The sequence below is a fragment of the Palaemon carinicauda genome, chromosome 38 (genome assembly GCF_036898095.1).
Source record: "Palaemon carinicauda isolate YSFRI2023 chromosome 38, ASM3689809v2, whole genome shotgun sequence".
NCBI classification, from domain to species: Eukaryota; Metazoa; Arthropoda; class Malacostraca; order Decapoda; family Palaemonidae; genus Palaemon; species Palaemon carinicauda.
Window position 1 is genome coordinate 41,923,306 of NC_090762.1, and position 19,778 is coordinate 41,943,083.

General features: G+C 31.9%; 1 long non-coding RNA gene across 1 annotated transcript in view; it reads right to left on the bottom strand.

Moving 5' to 3' along the window:
* Positions 1-9,067: 9,067 nt before the first annotated feature.
* Positions 9,068-19,778, bottom strand: part of LOC137630579 (uncharacterized) — a 104,833-nt gene continuing 94,122 nt past the window's right edge. The window contains exon 3 of the long non-coding RNA XR_011041736.1: positions 9,068-9,152. This is a non-coding gene — a long non-coding RNA (uncharacterized lncRNA). The remainder of the gene's footprint in view (positions 9,153-19,778) is intronic.

Genomic DNA, 19,778 nt, shown 5'->3' on the forward strand with positions numbered 1-19,778 from the left:
CGTAACAAAAGATGGATTGACGAGTTTTTTGCTATTGGAATAAACTCCGTGATACATTAAGGCTATATGAATGTTACCGGAAATAGATTGAAATGGCCCTTTCAGCTAAAATATCAAATTGGACCAAAAGCATCACTATTCAAATGTTTCAGAAAAAGAAATAATACTGTAAAAGGATAAAAGCTAATAAATGAACATAAACCTTTCAAATGATACAAAACAAATTTATAAATGCTAACTCTCTTGATATACTCCTTCAGGGTATTTTAGTCCTTCCATTTCCTCTCACAATATTCTATAAATTCTTTTCCGTTCCCTTTCCTACTGAGTATTTAATCAGTCATCTCTTGAGTGATTTATTAATTCAAACTCGTCCTCGTTTCAGCAGAGTATTTTGGTCGGTTCAACTTCTTCTCTTCGAGTATTCCAACATTACGATCTCATCAAATGGATCTTCTTCAATACTCCAGTCATTTCATTTCTTCCTATGATATCAGCTTCACACGACTACTGTTTCTTTAACTTCGCTTCTCCATCTCGCTCCGTGCTCCACCAGGACGCCAAAACCCCCTAAAACGGTGAGGTGTTTATACAAGCGGGTCCTGTTAGGTGTTACACACGTGGGGTAAATATTACAAGCGGATTCTTTAAACCTTTGCTTCTTCCTCAAGCTCTAAACTCTCTCTCTCTCTCTCTCTCTCTCTCTCTCTCTCTCTCTCTACACACACACACATCTATCTATCTATCTATCTACAATTATACAGTATATTGTACATACATAGCAGGTGAAATATGTTGCCTAATACAGGACCATTAAAGAGTTGTGCAAACAAAACTTGAGATAACGTAATGTTCACATTTGCTATATCAATGTAACTATAAAAACAAATACACACAGACACACACACACATATATATAATATATATATATAAAGAGAGAGAGAGAGAGAGAGAGAGAGAGAGAGAGAGAATAACATTACTCATGACCAATATATAATTTATAATGTTGTTATTACTATTAGTAACTCCACTTACAGGATCAAACCTAATTATTTGTCGGTCTGACCTTGCTTGATATTCAAAACGTTGAGTAACCTTTAATCAATCTAACTATCCATTCATTCATCTATCTATCTATCTATCAATATATATATATATATATATATATACATATATATAGAGGTAAAATGAAAATTTTATTCCTTGGTAAATAAGTAAAAGAAATTTTTGTGATCCCCTGAATCACTCGCTGGTGGTCTTCCTTCCTTATCTGTACGATCTCGATGCTGTAAGAGATACAACTCACGCATGGCTTCCTTTGCTTCAAGTGCGCACTCCGTTATCTCTCTCTCGATTCATTTTCTTCTGCGCAAGCATAATTTCACACATATATACATGTATATGTGTATATATGTATGTATGTGTGTATATATGTGTGTATATATATGTGTGTATATATATATATATATATATATATATTTATATATATATATGTGTGTGTGTGTGTGCGTGTGTGTACAGTATATGCCTTCTTTAGCCATAGAACAGCTAATCACATGATTTACTTCTTTGGTATAAAAGAGTTTTGAGAAGTGTTGACCGTACATGCAACCACACACACACACACACACACATATATATATATATATATACTGTATATATATACAGTGTATATATATATATATATATATATTTATATATATATATATATATATTATATATATATATATTATATATATATACAGTATATATATATTTACTTTGTGTATGAGAAGAGAATATAGAACATACGCATGACTGAATTTATCTTAACTGGTGGAGATACTACGAATCAACTCGAAATAAAAAGTAAAAGATTACGTAAATTGCACGCCTGAGAGAGAGAGAGAGAGAGAGAGAGAGAGAGAGAGAGAGAGGGGGGGGGGGCTAAACATTCCATTTCGAAGATCTAACGGTGTTAGACGGAAACAAAATATTTACTATCTTGTCAGGCCGAGGAAATGCAACCAAGTCCTCGGACCCCAAAGGCACACTAGCTCAAGTTTCTTAAAAATAAGAGTCATTCTATTTGATTTATCTATAAACAACAACAACAACAACAACAACAAAAACTGCAGGATAAAAAGTATGAATAGTATAATAAAATCTTCCAAAACCTCACAGTATTGAAAACCAAACAGAAATAAATGAAATAGGACAATAACTTTCACAGATTCACTGTTCTTAATAAAGAAAAAAAAATGTCAAGATGGAAACTTCCAACCATCACATATAAGGAATAAAACGATAGAAGAGAAAAATCTATGTCATAGGTTAAACACTTCAACAGCTTCACAACTTCAATATAACTTTTCAAATGAGGTCACGTGAGTTTTTGAAAAATGCTTGTGAAAATGACACCAATATCGAAATATCGAAAGATTGCTAATGAAATACTATTCAAATTCCCTTAAATCATCCCACAGTATTTGCATGTTTAAGTAGTTCTCGCTAATCAGAATTTTACATTTGTGGCCATTTATATGTGATTTTCTTATTGGTCTCTGAAATTTACTTTCAAAACATAATAAAATATAAAAAAAAAATCTAATGTGCTAAATATTTCCTACAAATAAAGAAAAAATAATAAAAAATAAACCAAAGGCATAAATTTGTAATTAAAAAAAAATAGCTTTAATATAACGCCATTTACTCTTTTTGGATATCACTTCAAGTGTTATAGTTTTTATAAATATTTTAGACAAATCATAACGCTAAAAAAAAGATCTCCGTACAAAAAGACGGAAAAAATAATTCAAAATAATAGAAAAACTAACTGTATATAAATCTTTTGAGCTACACAACAAATTTTAGGAGAGAAATCCATCACGAATGAGAAATTACTTTAAACTAAAATGATGAAAAAATTAAAAAAAAAAAGAAAAAAAATCTAAAACCTTCCCATATCACATGTACAAACTATTATATCTCTGGTTGGAACAGACGTGTGGCGTAAACTTGCACCATAAAATATGGTTATGGACTGTTATGGACTGCAGTTGCATAACCCATATGCAAACAATAAAAAAATCCAATTGCACCGCGCAACAACACGACTGCCGTTTATATTTCTTCATTTCTTCAGTTCTCAAAAACACCTGCGTTGCCACAATATGAATTCACAAAGCGCTTCCACCTGCGACCCGAAATTAATTCACGAGGCTGTGAATGCACCTTTTTTTTATATTACGATTTTTATCATCAACCTGCCATAGCTTTTCAAATACACGCATATGTGCGTGAGTTTGTCCCACAAAATTCTGAAAGAAATTAACTCTTTTCCCGCTCATAACTAGATATGAATTGGCCAATGCTTACAGGTGAAAGAAAAAAAAAAACTATAATCAAACTGTCCTTTCACAGTTATGTTACATATCATCATTATCTCCTCCTCCGCCTATTGACGCAAAGGGCCTCGTTTAGATTTCCCCAGTCGTCTCTATCTTGAGCTTTTAATTCAATACTTCTCCATTCATCGTCTCCTACTTCAAGATTCATAATCCTTAGCCATGTAGGTCTGGGTAATCCAACTCTTCTAGTGACTTATGCAGCCCAGATGAACGTTTGGTGAACTAATTAATCTCTATTGGGGAGTGCGAAGAGCATGCCCAAACAATTTCCATCTACCCCTCATCATGATCTCATCCACATATGTTACATATAAAGATACATAAAATTTAAGGTTGTATTGATTACAAACATCGTGTGTTGTTCCAGGGACTGTAAGGTGCAACCGAGTTCCACTATGTGATAACATACTCTAGTTAAACTGTGTTTGTGCGCGAAAGCATTCCGGTCTTCATTAAATTTTACCCATGGCTGGGAGGTCAGTAAATTAATGAATTAAAGAGATCAGTTATAGTAAAAGAAAGGCAGTTAATTGGAATACAATTCATACAGTAAAATGACAGACTATACAAAATTAACTAATTTATTTGGTTTACCATATGACAACTAACCTTAAAGTTAAGGTAATATATTAAAAGGAAACTTGGACGATAAAAGGTTAAAAGATTTTTATGGTGTTTTGAGATATAAATAAAATTCATCTATAAAAATAACTTCGAAGCAGGGCGTTGAAAGTTTTATGCATTTAAAAAGCAATCAGATATGAAGACTCTCAAAGTAGATTAACTGTAACGTAGGGATTATCTAAACAAGAAAACTTCAACAAAAGCTACAGATAATATAATTGCGCTTTTAAGTTGAATTGGTAATAATCTTCATGTTGCTAAATAAGAATTTCGCATTTTAGTTTAATATTTTCAAAGGATTGTTAAAGCCAATTACCATAATTTCAAAAAAATATAATTAACATGGTTAACAAAATATTCATCCTTACGCTCCATTTCTGCCTGCAGTCACTTTAATATCCCATAAAGTATGAAAATATAAATGGAAAAAATCTTCATATTCTTAGAAAGAGAGAGAGAGAGAGAGAGAGAGAGAGAGAGAGAGAGAGTTTGGAAACAGTAACCTCACTAAATACATTCCTGATACAAGTGTAAATAAACCTAGAGAGAGAGAGAGAGAGAGAGAGAGAGAGAGAGAGAGAGATGATTATCAGCTACTTAAGAAGGGTCAGATATGGCGTGATAAGCACCAGTATCCTAGCCAACGGGTGTGACAAAATCCACCTTTTCCCTCAGACCCTCGCACCTGACGCAATGGCGATACCCATAAACCCCCTTTTCCACCTCTCTTTCAAAAAACCCCTTCAACTTAAGCCCGGTCCTAAACTTCTCTGGTCATGCTAAGCACAAGGAAGGGGACGGGAAAGGGGTGAGGGAAAGGAAAGGGGGTTGCTGTGGGACAGGTTACCATACTTGAACACCTTCCTACAATTTATTGAGGGAGTTCAGGTGTCGCTATGTTGATCCAGAATACCATAAAGCTATATATGGTAAATATGAGTTTCAGCATATTATCTTTTACATTTCATACATGAAATTATGAATACAAACGTGTGTGTGTGTGTGTGTGTGTGTGTATGTATGTATGTATGTATGTATGTATGTATGTATATACATACACATATATATATATATATATATACATATATATATATATATATATATACATATATACATACATATATATATATATATATATATTGTTAAACAAAGAGCAAACACATATATCAATTCAAACGTCACTGAATATTTTTTTTTCTCTTTCGTGATATAACAATGCAAAGTATAAGCGAAGTTTGACGTCGTCGAAATCATTAAGCTGTCACCCGTTGTCAAGGCTATATTTCGTGATATGTTCTCATTCTATTCTAGACATCAATAGTCAGAGTAGAGCTTTGACTGATTCTTCCTCTTCGCATGCTCCTACCAAAGCCTCAAATTTCACTTCATAAATAAAGTTTAAAGTCTCTTCTTATGGTGTATATATGAAAGATCTATTCTAATGCTGTTACTGTTCTTTAAGAGTGTTTTATTTTAATTGTTCATTACATCTCTTGTAATTTATTTACTTCATTATTTCCTTTTCTCAGTGGGATATTTTTTTTTTCTGTTGGAGCCCTTGGGCTTATAGCATCCTGCTCTTAGTTGCTGCTTAGCTAGCAATAATATTAAAAATAATAATAATAATAATAATAATAATAATAATAATAATAATAATAATATTATTATTATTATTATTTCATGTTTAACAGATATGTTTCCTTATACAGTATTTGACTAAATGAAGAAATATTCAAGTACTTTTATAATAAATTAAATATATGTCTCAAAAGGAGGGCATTTGAAATCTCACATAAATTAAGGTGTCTAATCCTAAAACGGATGTTTCTTCCAGTTGACAAAATAATGTAAAAGAGACTACGTTAAAAATGTAGACTTTGATATATCATTTTTAAAGGTCACACATCAGTTCGACCCACAAGCATTCTAGACACGCATAAACGCACAAACAAAAATTCTAGACCTGTCAGTTTATAAATACACGAAGTGGCAAAGCTCGTTGAAAACACCACCTCGTCTGGGGCGTGCAAGTTTTACACCTCTGGCGACGTCACCAAGAGGCGATTTAAATTAAGACGCGAAGTTGTGTAAACAATAAACATAGAATATCAGTACAAAGGCTCGAAATAGTTGTATTCAACGTGCATTTGCTAAGAATAAGGCATCTTAATAAGATATTAGGCAGCGTTTTGTTCTCATGCCAAGTACGTGACGTCAGCTTTAACGTCACGCCTTTTGGCCACTCCCACCTCAATGACGTGTGCATCATCTGCTCCGGCAGGAGAAAAAAAAAATTCGGAAAGGAAGACCAATGAAGGTACACCTCTTTCGCTCCCCCTTCTCCCAAGGGGGAAAATAAGAGCTTTTCCCCCACGCAGATCTAACGTGTGGTCCTGATTCGTAAGACAAAGCTTGACATCAAGAATAAAAATTTGAACAACTAATTCTCATTCTTCTACGCTCAAATTGCTTCGAAAATTCTTACGTTGCCGTAGAATGTATAACTTGCCCCTTCCCTCCTACCCCCGCCCGCCCATCTCACACCCAGCATCATACATCTTCTCCGTTATCTTGGCATCACCGACCTTCTCCTTCCTCGGAGCCGCCCTCGAACAGGGAGAAAAATGAAAATCTTTTCAGGTGGATTTTCATAAAGACAAAATAAATTAGGATATTACCTAGGGAGAGGTTCAGCCAAATCTTAACAACATCATGAATAGCTCAGTATGAAATCCGCGGCGAGTAATTAAACCCAGAGAGAGAGAGAGAGAGAGAGAGAGAGAGAGAGAGAGAGAGAGAGAGAATGTGGCTCCTAACACCCCAAAACATGAGCCTTTTTAAGAGCTAATTTCCCCCTGCACGTGTCGTTACAAATATGATAATTTAATCTCGAATATATTATAATTATGCACATTAATGCCGGGATATAATATAACATGCTACAGTATTATAAATAACATATTATATATTACAATCCATATTAGAAAACAATTATTAACACGCAGAAGTATCCCTTCTTAAGCATCCAATCAATGTTTGCAATTAAAACACTATTCAGTTAAAATTGAAATAACAAATAAGAACAAGGAAGGAAAAGGGAGCAGGAATGAAGATACGTCATACATGAATTATTCATACACACACACACACACACACACACACACATATATATATATATATATATATCCTCCTAGTTATTTTGGCTTTGGCTTACATTCCTTCAATGCAATATGAAAAAAAAAACATTCACAAAATTACAAGACCAGTTTGTGTTCACTGTAAGTCAGTCCATTCAGGTGCCACAATATTTTATTTCCTTTTATTCTTACTCCAATAAACAGAGAGAAATAAACGATGAAAAAAAACGAGAATAAAATAAAGTCAATCCTCTTTCACCTGACAGTTCATTTATTATTGCTATTGGCTTAACAAATTCTCTATGACGTCAGTTTCAAAGCACTTTACGACAAAATACAATCAGTAACTTTTCCAAGGAGAGAGAGAGAGAGAGAGAGAGAGAGAGAGAGAGAACATCACGTGCAATTGCAATGCACACAACCGATGTGAATAAAATAAATATATAATGCCATTTGTGAGTGTAAATACCTTAGCGTGATGAAAAGGTTTTTGCAGTGCCATGATCAGCAAAGCTGCGTTAGTCAGGGTTACCCATACTAAGTTGTTTAGCTGTGAGCGATCAGACATAGATATCCCACCATCACCAATCCACACTAGCTAGCATGGTGATGAAAAATGGCCAAACCCCAGACATGAATAAAGACATGTCTGATGCATTTGCCCTATATTGGATAAAAAACAGCAGAATTTATTGTTGTTGTGTAAAGGTTAATGTTTGTGAAACTGCAAAAGTAGAATAAATATTTTTTCTGCAATAATACTAAATAATGATCACACTTTTTATACATATTAAGATTAAAACCAAGATCTACCAATCAAAAAAAATCAATGGGAAAAGATATTATGAAATAAATAACGTTAAACTATGATCAATAACATTTCTTTTAAAAGAATTCTCCAAAAGGAATAATGGAATATTTCCAAATTCAGAATCATCTATTTTCTTGGGACAATAGGGATAATATCGTGGTTGAAAGAATGTACTAATTGCAGTACCTCTCTAAGTCACTAACTTGAGTGTTTCTTATAAATACAATATAAACATAAAGAAGGAAAATAATGTAAGACAATAGTCGGGATAAAACGTAAAAAAAATATTCCAATATAATTCCGGTATCTCTCTAATGCACTAGTTTGAGTGTTTTATATAACAGAAATATAAAAAAAAAATAATGTAAAATTAATATCTTAATATGAAAATAACTGCTTCATATACTTTGGATACCTTTCACAGAAATGTTAGTCCATTTTCTTAAAGAATTCCAAAACTTCTATAAACTTGGGAATTGAGGACCATAACTGGAGCAAGCTACCCTCATGCCCAATCTTGATAAATTTCATATTTGGCACTATAAGAATTCTCACCTAAACCTTGAAAAATGATTAAACATTAAAATGCCAACAATAAGTGAAGAAACGTTGCGATTACCTTTTTAACAGATTAATTTGCTTCGTTAAACACATTCCTCAAATATAGCAATATATTTATTAGTAAATCAACAAAGAACACTTGCTCACACATATGTACGTATGTATGTATGTATGTACATATATATATATATATATATACACACACACATATACATATATATATATATATATACACACACATATACATATATATATATATATATATATATGCATATGTATTTACATAAACATTTGTGTGGTGTATTACCTCACAAGAAAATAAATTTTACTTCACGTCCTACCAATATTAGGCTTTCAAGAAAATGTTTCAATTCAAAATGCTTATGGAAACATAAAAGGAACAAGGAACTTATACTGTACATATGCCTACGCATGTAAATTGTATTTTTCAAGAAGTGACCTTACTTCTAGTTACCATAACCAAGAAGACCATAAACGTAATTTATTAATAACATAAAACGAAAATAAAAAAATCTTGGAATATTCACCTGGATCGGCGTGTCGTGGGGTCCTTCATCACCATGACTTCGTTAATATCTCCAAATTTGCTGAAATACTCCCTCAGGCCCTCTGTAAATCAAGAAAAAAATAATGTTAATGTGAATCTACAATAATAATAATAATAATAATAATAATAATAATAATAATAATAATAATAATAATAATAATAATAACGAATAACAACACTTGCAAGATGTCAGTACTATATCTGAATAAAGAATGCAAACCTCAAATGCTTTAATATAATGCTAATGAATATAAGTTAACAGCCAATCATACGCTATCACACACACAGGGATACGTGCAGCCAAGCTAAGCAATATGTAAATCATACTTCATTTTTATTGGCACTTTAACGTCTCCATTTTCCGAGAGCGATTACGAGGCTACGGATTGCGGTTACGAGAGAGAGAGAGAGAGAGAGAGAGAGAGAGAGAGAGAAAGAGAGAGAGAGAGAGAGAGAGAGAGAGAGAGAGAGAGAGAAATTACATTATGAAGTAATTAATGCGAAAGGAAAAACCTCCCTATGAAATGTATGAAAGTAGCAAATCTTCCCCTATTTGTTTGTCCGCTTTCCCGTCCGTTGGTTCGTTCATTTGTCCGTCCGTTGGAGAGAATTGTAATTTGCGTCGTTAAAATCCTCCCAGGAACAAACCCCCCCAAGAGAAAAAAAGAAAAAAAAAGATGATGAGAAGAAAAATGGGAGCGTAGGAAGCCGGCCACTTTCATGAGATCCAATAGTGCTCCCGCGACGGTGATAAATCCGGCCCCATAAAACGGCAGGTTCGTATAAACTATGAATGTGACAGGAAAATGTCATTATATGACATCCGTAAAATGACGGCGAAGTTATGAAGGTTTGATGCCTCAAACTTCCCCCCCTATCCAATAAAGGGGGAGAGGGAAAGGGGAGTAATTCTGTCACATTTTCTTAAAATAAAGGGTTGTAAATGCCTTATCTTATGTTCTGGAATGATGACCTTAAGATATCATATGTCGTATTTTCCTCAAGACGAACCTGTCTAATGCTTGCACCATAGCATGAAGTTATTGCTCTAAATTTCTGCCATTACGTCAGTACAATCATTATTACAATAATTAATTCTCCCTACCCAAGTATTACAAACATAAACGAATACATCATAAACCAACTCATCAAAGCTATTATTATTATCCTTAACTTTATCATTACTCTTATTATTCATCGACATCAAAAACATTGCCCCATAACCCCCCATCAAGGAATTTCACACCCGAGATTACCCAAAATGTGGGCGCAACCCCCCCCCCCCCCCCCCTCCCCCTACCACCACCGGCTGCCGCGAGCAGACACATAAACTACACCCAGCGTACATGGGGGAGGCAAACGCAATATCTTGCAGCCGTAGCATCTCGGGAATACATTTATACATGAGAGACGGCGGCCGCGCACAGTCGAATACATACGTACATCCATGAACACACATACACATATACACAGGTCCTGTCACGCACCGTAATGCAGACACTTGTTGTGTGGATTGGGAACTATATGTCTGGACCACGAGGAAGACACTTGAGGATGAGAATTTCCAACAGGAGGAAGAACCGAAGGAAAATATTAGAAGGCATAAAATAAAGGAAGAAATGGTGATTCCTTATACGTTATCTAATGGCTGAACATTTCCATTCCATAATTTAATAAAGCGAGAATTTTCTATAATTTTCTTCTTCATTTTACCTATCCTCTTATTTTTTTCTTTTGACTCAGACCTGGTCTATAAAGGTACTAGGTCATTAATTCTAATGGTCTTCGCACTATATATATATATATATATATACATATGTACATTATATATATATGTATATATATAATATATATATATATATATATACACACACATATACATATGGATATATATACAGTATATATATATATATATATATATTGGGTGTATTTGAGAACAATGTATTCCTCATGAATAGAAAAGCTTGGTTATCTGTTGCTGGACGTGATATTTGTTATTCTCCATTTGTTTTATTTACCATTTCATATGCTATTGAACTATTTCTCATGTTCGAAATGGTCCAATTGTTTTCGGGACAATGGACAAAAGACGTTGCTTCTACACGATCTAAATATAACTAATTAAGACCGAGGAGTTAAAATAGATTTCAAGGTAATTTGAAATTGAAGAACCTATTTCAAAATTTTACTTAGTTCGCATACAGAAAATAATGAAAGTAGAGTCCCCATACTTGGAATATTTACATTAAAAATAAAAACTCCTAAGGTATTTACTTATATCATTATTATTATCATTATTATTATTATTATTATTATTATTATTATTATTATTATTATTATTACTTGCTACGCTACACCCCTAGTTGGAAAAGCGAGAAGCCATAAGCCCAGGGGGTCCAACATGGAAAATAGCCCAGTGAGGAAAGGAGACAAGGAAAATTAGAATATTCTAAGAACCGTAACAACATTTAAACAAAAATTTCCTACATACACTACAAATACTTGAACAAAACAAGAGGAAGAGAATTAAAATAGAATATAATGCCAATAGACAGTAAAGGCTCTCTAAGTGTGAAAGAAGGAGGAAGAGATGGGGGATGGGGAGGTGGGGGAGAGAGAAAGAGACTTGGTAGGTGAGAGGAAAGGGAGTTGGAAGCAATGTTTATTTCCCTAGGCTCCTAGCTAGAATCCCCAAACGTCCCAAAGCCTGTCGGAGATGCCCAAAGGGATCGTGGGGTCTTGGGTTATATTCCTTACCCTGTGTACCCCTTAAATTGGAAGACGGGTAAGAGGCGGAGGACTTGGGAAAAAAAAAAAAAAAAAAAAAAAAACAGGACTTGGGAGAAAAAAAAGCCGAATGTATAATAAAAAAAAAAAGATAATGACGGTAAAAGGAGTAATAATTCTGAATATTCTTTTGCTTCCTTGGCGAGAGGAGCTTTATCTCTTCTATCTTTAGAAATACTAAGAAAAAATTGAGACGAACATTTATATCAAGCACCGACTTCTTTGTTATCATCGTTCGCATAAATCCTAAGACAAGTTATTAAGAGAGCGAATCATGCTTATAAAAACACAATCAAAACTAACTTGATGCCAAATATGTAATTACATTCTGTGGTCCTTTAATTAAAGTCATATTCATATATATACATAAATACATACATACATATATATATATATATATATGTGTGTATATATATATATATATATATGTGTGTATATATATATATATATTGGAAATCGTCAGTTTCCAAAGTTGCATGCTGATTTTCCTACTAGTGTTGCAGCTAATAATAATAATAATAATAATAATAATAATAATAATAATAATAATAATAATAATAATAATAATAATAATAATAATAATATAATAACCGTTCTGAACTGTTCCAATTAGGAATTACGCAAAGGTACTTTAAAATCATCAGTTTTCCAGAGAATATTGATATAAACCACCATTTGAACTTCGATTTGGGTATCAAATATCTTAAATTAGCCACCCAGTCATATCTAATGTCTTACTAAAAATCATTTGCCCAAATATAAAATAGAATCAGTAAGAATTACCTACTGCTCAATAACATTAGTCAGTTGAAGCTTGATGATAATTTCGTATAATTCCCATAAATTTAATGACAAAAACTAGTTCAATCGACGACCTACTTTATTCCTTTCAAAAATAATCAGAGAAAACCTTTAAAAATCACAAAAAAAAAAATTTTAATTAAAATCTTATTTATAACCCAACCAACGCTTAATCCTAAATTAAACTTTATAAAAATTACCATCCTAATCCTAAATAAGAAATATAATGTTTCACTCAAAGTATAAATATCGAAAACATAAAATTAAATCCACTCTTAACCTAAACGGTTAAAAACAGCCTATTGTTAATTTAGATAAAAATAAAATGTCAAATCCACCCAAAATTGATAACATTGTAAATTTACCTAAAACCTATTGACAATGACGACCGCCTTCCAATCACCTCTTTTCTTGTACAATCTTCACGCACTGAACGGGAAGTTACAGACGAGGGCTAAACAAAAGGAAAAAGAAAAAAAGAAGAAGAAAATACTAATCTCCTTGATTGGAAGGGTCTGATGCCAGAGGCTATAACCGTATAGGGGTCTCGACTATTTTTTGAAAGCCGAATATAGAAATGAATCTTGTAGAGAGAGAGAGAGAGAGAGAGAGAGAGACTTTCAAGTAAAATGTCAAGGGCTTGCCTCCCACACAAGTGTCTTCATCATAGATGAAATAACGAAGAAATCATACACTTTGAAGTAATAGAATTAATACCAGGGGGATAAAGAGACTACTTACAAAAGGGTAGCACACACCGTTCGTATCGCTATCATCTCCAAATATTTATTGAGAATATTAGAAAAAAAATGCATTTAATACAGTTTCTTCTCAATTTTTAATTAGTTCCAAGCCTTGAATAACAAGACACAATACAGTATTTGAATGGATGAAGGATAAAAAGCGTAGAAAAAAGGGTATATTATGTAAAAACTGACAGATAATTTTGTTTAGCCGGTGTTCATAACTACGGAATTAAACGAAGACAAAAAGAGAGGAAGAAAAGAAGAAGGGAAAACGTTCTTTAAGAAAGCAAAAATAGAGGAAGAAAAAGACAGAAAGGAAACGTTCTTTAAGGAACAAACAGCCTAGACATAAGACAATTACACCTACAAGGAAGGTATCACCGGAAAATAATAACATAATCAAGACGGGGCTGGAGAAGAACTTAGAGGTGTAGTAGTAGTAGTAGTAGTAGTAGTAGTAGTAGTAGTAGTAGTAAGAAGGCAAGCAGGGGGATTTGGTGGGTTTGAACCGGAAGAAATGGGTTCCGGAGAAACGTCATCGTGAATTTGGGTTGGTGTCGCCTAAGCAAGGAGCTCAGTTTCTGTATTAGGTATCTCGTCCCCCCAAAGACCCCATCCAGCATCAGCTGTAATCTCCCACCCCAAACACACTTCGGATACTCTAATCTCTTCCTTCTAGATGCTTTCTTACGAGATTCTATTTTATTCTTTTATTTGAATACCTAAATTATTTCTTAAGTTTTATTTTCATTACTGTCATCATTGGAAAACATTATAATGATCATTGCTATAATATTTCTGACATAATAACAAATTAAAACAAAAATAATGTTTTTACTTTTATCATTATCATTGTAGGCAAACATTAAAATGATCACAGCTTTAATAGTGCTGACATATAATAATAATAATAATAATAATAATAACAATAATAATAATAATAATAATAATAATAATAATAATAATAATAATAATAATAGAGAACAAAAATACGCTAAAAGATAATTTCGAAGTTGGCGTAATGAAGTCACTGACCACAACCACGTGGAAAGCGCTCACGATACACATTCATTAAAGTTGTGAAGAAAAGTAGGTTAATTATGAAACTTTGCAAGAAAATACCCATACTTTTCTCCTCGGATTTTTTTTTTTTTTTTTAATCTTTTTACGTTCTATTTTCAAAGGGAATAAGGTTCACACCGATCGTCCTTCACGATGAAGTGGTAGTTCACAGGATAATGAATTGATTTAAAGTCTAAAGCAAAGAGCTGCAGAGTTGAAGAATATTCCGAAATGAATGATTCGAACTTCAGTGAGCATATGCCCATTATAATTTTTAATGCTCAAACCCGATTAAAATAAATAAGTACTAAAGCAAAATATTATAATATTATTATAAGTTTTACTTCTCAAACCTGATTAAAATAAATAAGTACTAAAGCAAAGTATTATGCTTTTATTATAATTTTTACTGCTCAAACCTGATTAAAATAAACAAGTACTAAAGAAAAATATTATACTATTATTATGATTTTTACTGTTCAAGCCTGATTAAAATAGATAAGTATTGAATCAAAATATTATACTATTATTATAATTTTTAATGCTCAAACCTGATTAAAACAAATAAGCACTAAAACAAAATATTATACTATTATTATAAGTTTTACAGCTGAAACCTGATTAAATTAAAAAAGTACTTAAGCAAATATTATACAACTATTATAATCTTTACTGTTCAAGCCTAATTAAAATAAGTACTAAAGCAAAATATTATACTATTATTACAATTTTTAATGCTCAAGCCTGATTAAAATGAAAAAGTACTAAAGCAAAATATTATAGAAGCAGGACCTAAGGAAAATGTAAAAATACAGAGAAATAATAATATAAAACTCAGAAGTAGAAATAACGAAACCTCGCAACTGAGCAAAATTCTATTTGGGAAAGAAAATGAAGGCACAAAAACGAAGGAAAATCTCTCACGAGCAGCTAAATATAGCGATGTCTTTTCGAGGATTAAAGCAAAGCATTTCATCTGAAAGCAAAATTGATGATTCACCGTTGCAGAATTAAACTTTTTTTTTCATCATCCATAACAACGAACTTCAAGATATCACGAAATACTAACTCGCATAATAATAATAATAATAATAATAATAATAATAATAATAATAATAATAATAATAATAATAATAATAATAATAATGTATTTTATCATAGCACCTCCCTCAATTTTTGGGGAAAACCGGCATAAATAATAATAATAATAATAATAATAATAATAATAATAATAATAATAATAATTTCTATTTACCATAGCACTTCCCACAATTTTGGGGGATAACCGGTATAAATAATAATAATAATAATAATAATAATAATAATAATAATAATAATAATAATAATAATAATAATAATAATAATAATAATAATATCAATTCAGAAAAAGTCAATATATAAATATAAAAGCCAGCATAAACAAAACAGAAAACCAAAATAACTGACGAAAGAAACGAAGTAAAAAATATTAATGTTAAAGAATCAAATTAAAAAAAAAGGAAAAAAAAATCATTAAAGAGGAGAGCTTCCCATTTACGCTGGTTATGGCCATGATCCAAGTCTAGCGATGCACTCCCATAAAAATGCAAAAAAAAAAAAAAAAAGCCAAAAAAAAAAAAGAAAAAAAAAATAAGGGCACAGAAAATGTTTTTGACATTTTCAAAAGCCCAGATTTCAGGTCAAGCGTGATTCATAATATACATTAAGAGAAGGTTACAGGAATAAAACGAATATTGTTTTCATACACGTACTCACAGAAGCTTGATATATATATATATATATATATATATACGCTGTACATATCCGCTGTATATATACACTAGTGTACCCGACCTGTCAGAAATGAAAGCTAAATATTTCGGTAGATATGCACACGCACACACACCCTCTTTCACTAGGATATGACTACTCCCTCTCCATCAACCCGACGGACGGGGAGAGCTGAGTGATCGAATATATATATATATATATATATATGTGTGTGTGTGTGTATACATATTCTACTACAGTAATTGTATATACATGTTTATACACAAGTACCGAAACACATAAAGGAAAAGTTATGTATGTACGCATACATGAACATGACATTATAAACTCATATTAGCAAAGAAATGTAAGCACACGTACCTTCCAAGTCACCAAAACTACTAATACCAGAACTAGTAAAACTATTTCTGAATCAATAAAACGAAATGTTTGAAAACGCTTACAAAGAACTCGTTATTCTGGTGCAAAAAAAAAAAAAAAAGATAAATATATAAATAAATAAAAACTCTAGCCAGGAAGCTCAAAAACCAGAAATAATAGTATAAAATCAGTAGGTGTTTCATCGACATAATTCATTTTATTATCTCGCGTGATCCGGATATACCTGTCACACATCTTTTTTCATACATGCCATTTAACCGAGATCAGGAAACCCTTGCGTATGTTGAGCCAGATTCGGCTGTTGATGTAAACTCTAGTCTCCGTCGTCTAAAAATATAAGTAAGTTTTGACACACGCTATGAATGTGTACATTTTTGCAATTTTTCATGAATTTCTTTCACTTATTATCATTAATATTTACCTCAACTATTATTACTTTACGGATGATAATATAAACAATCATTTAATTGTTTATTTACTTTTCCCGATTGATAAAAGTATTTTGTTATAACAGTTTAATCTTTTGTAGATAGAGGTAAGCTTTCCCTATAAAGTACTGTATTTTTTCCAAACAATTGCCAATATTACTGTGCATTTAATTCTTTATTATCATCCAATAATCTTCAACTATTAATATTTTATCATCATATCATTATTACTAGCTATACTATAAAAGAATGCTACAATCCCATGGACTCGTATAGGGAAGTCTGTGCTGGAAAGCAGCAGAGAACTAAGGAACCATTTATAATAGGGGAATAAAAAATAATACTAATTATGATATAAGATAAGACATGAAATAAATAGGTAACAGATAAACTGTGAAACAAGATAACTCAAAGCTTAACACACACATACACACACTATATGTACATATATATATATATATATATATATACGCACATATGTGTTTATATATACACACATATACAGTATATATATAGATATATATATATATATATATATACGCACATATGTGTTTATATATACACACATATATACAGTATATATATATATATATATATATATACTTTATATGATATCAAAAAGAGTACTGTAATACCAAAACAATAAAAGAAGAGCTATAATAAAAACTAATGTTCTCACAATCTCAACAGTTATTCCCTCGTGTGTGTGTGTGTGTGTGTGTGTGAGCTACGACTAAGCAGGCTACAGGGAAGCTCCCAGAACTCGTTTTTCCCTTTGTGAATTACGACAAAACATTTGCCAAGATTATTTGACAAAGTTTCCCCGGGGAAGAAGAGCAAAGTTAATATGAAGGATCTACCACAATAACTCAGGAAGAATTCCAGCGGCCCCCTCCCCACGCCCAAGTTTCCCCTTAAAGAGGACGTGAAACAATGATCTGATACTTAAGGGAAAAAAGTTGAGCTTTCCACAAAGAAGAAAAGGAAGAAGTGGGAGAAGAAATATAAGAGGAATAATAGGGCTATAGAGATGCGAGGGAGGATGGAGATGAAAGGAAAGAAAAGGACGTGAGTTAGGTAATATAAGGAGGAAGAAAAGAACCTTGATGAATAAAAGAAAATGACAACGATCGTGAAAATAGAAATAGTGAAGGATGAAGGGAAAATAGGAAAGAGGTGCTTATGCTAAGGAAACGCGGTGAGGGACACCAACCGCTAAAAAGGTAAGATGGAAAAGGAAGAAATAAAAAGGATCGAGGGGAAAAATATGAGATGAAGAACGAGGATAGTAACGAAAACTATAACAATAACAATAAGGCAAAAGATGACACTGAAGATGATGCTAACAGTAAAAACAACATTAACGAGGAACGGGAGAAAAAGACCGCAAGATGTAATAATATTATGAAGCACTTTCGTTTTCATCAAATGTCTTTACTTTTTATATTTTATATTTTCATCTTTAATATATTTTATATTTTCCTTTTTTATATTTTTAAGAACTGGAGACACTTCAGAATTAACCCTTTATATCTTTTTAACCACAAACATGCTATTAAATGATCTAAGAACTCTCAAATAATAGTCACCTATTACACAGTAATCGTCCCACTAATGAAAACATCCATCAGAACAAGAACAAATCCTCTACACGATGAAATATGTTACTGTACATGTCTACAGCAAACCACCCCCCCCCCCCCAAAAAAAAAAAAATCCAGAAAACAAATAAATATCTACAACAGATTTTTTTTTTATGTTAGTGGTGTCTTAATTAAGGATTCCACTATTTCAATTTTTTTATGAAGAAGGTGGATATGAAATATAACAAATGCTTTAATAAATTTCAATATTATTTATCTATATGGAATCTGCAATCTATCCTCCTTTGGTCTCCTTCCATACTTCTGTTTTCAGGTACACAATCTCTCTAATGTATCACATTAAGCCATTTTAAATGTTCTAGGTAGCAATTTTCCGCAATTTCCACATGTTTAAAATATAATTAACACGCGAATTCTTTTACATTTCGCATCGTAAGTTTTCAAAATATCCCAATTTCACGTTCTACCATAATTTCCAATTCAGACGATTTTATCTCAGTTTAGAAAGGAAATTTTATTTATCCCTTTTTTTCTACAGCAATAGAGCCAATCCTAAGGTAATTTTCTATTTTCTTAAAAAATAAAAAACTTTTACAGTGCATGAACCAATTTCATAACCGAATGACTCGACCGGCTGCTTTTTGCGTTTCTTCCTCTTTAAAAAGGCACTCACAATGGCTTTAACATCAACATCAGAAGCAATTTCTCTTCCAACATGAAAATTAACATTATAAATATTAACAGAAAACAATCCAATGTTATACCTAATTAAATAAAGGTACATAAAAAATATATAATGATGTTCATATTCGATATAATTAATAAACAAAAATACATAATTACTTCCCATTGCTATCATCTTTAACTGAAAAAAACTTTATCCCACCAATTTCTTCAAAGATCTTTAAAGAAAAATTTTATTTTTTACTCACTAGAACTAATATTAGTAACTTATAAAAAAAAAAACTTCAAGAAAATAGATTATAATAACAGCTTCTTCAAGACTTACATGACTAAGTATAATCTTAATCATGTAAATGCAAAAAAAAAAAAAAGCTTTAAAACTGAGATTCATTTTATACCTGGACATCTAAACAATATATCAAGAC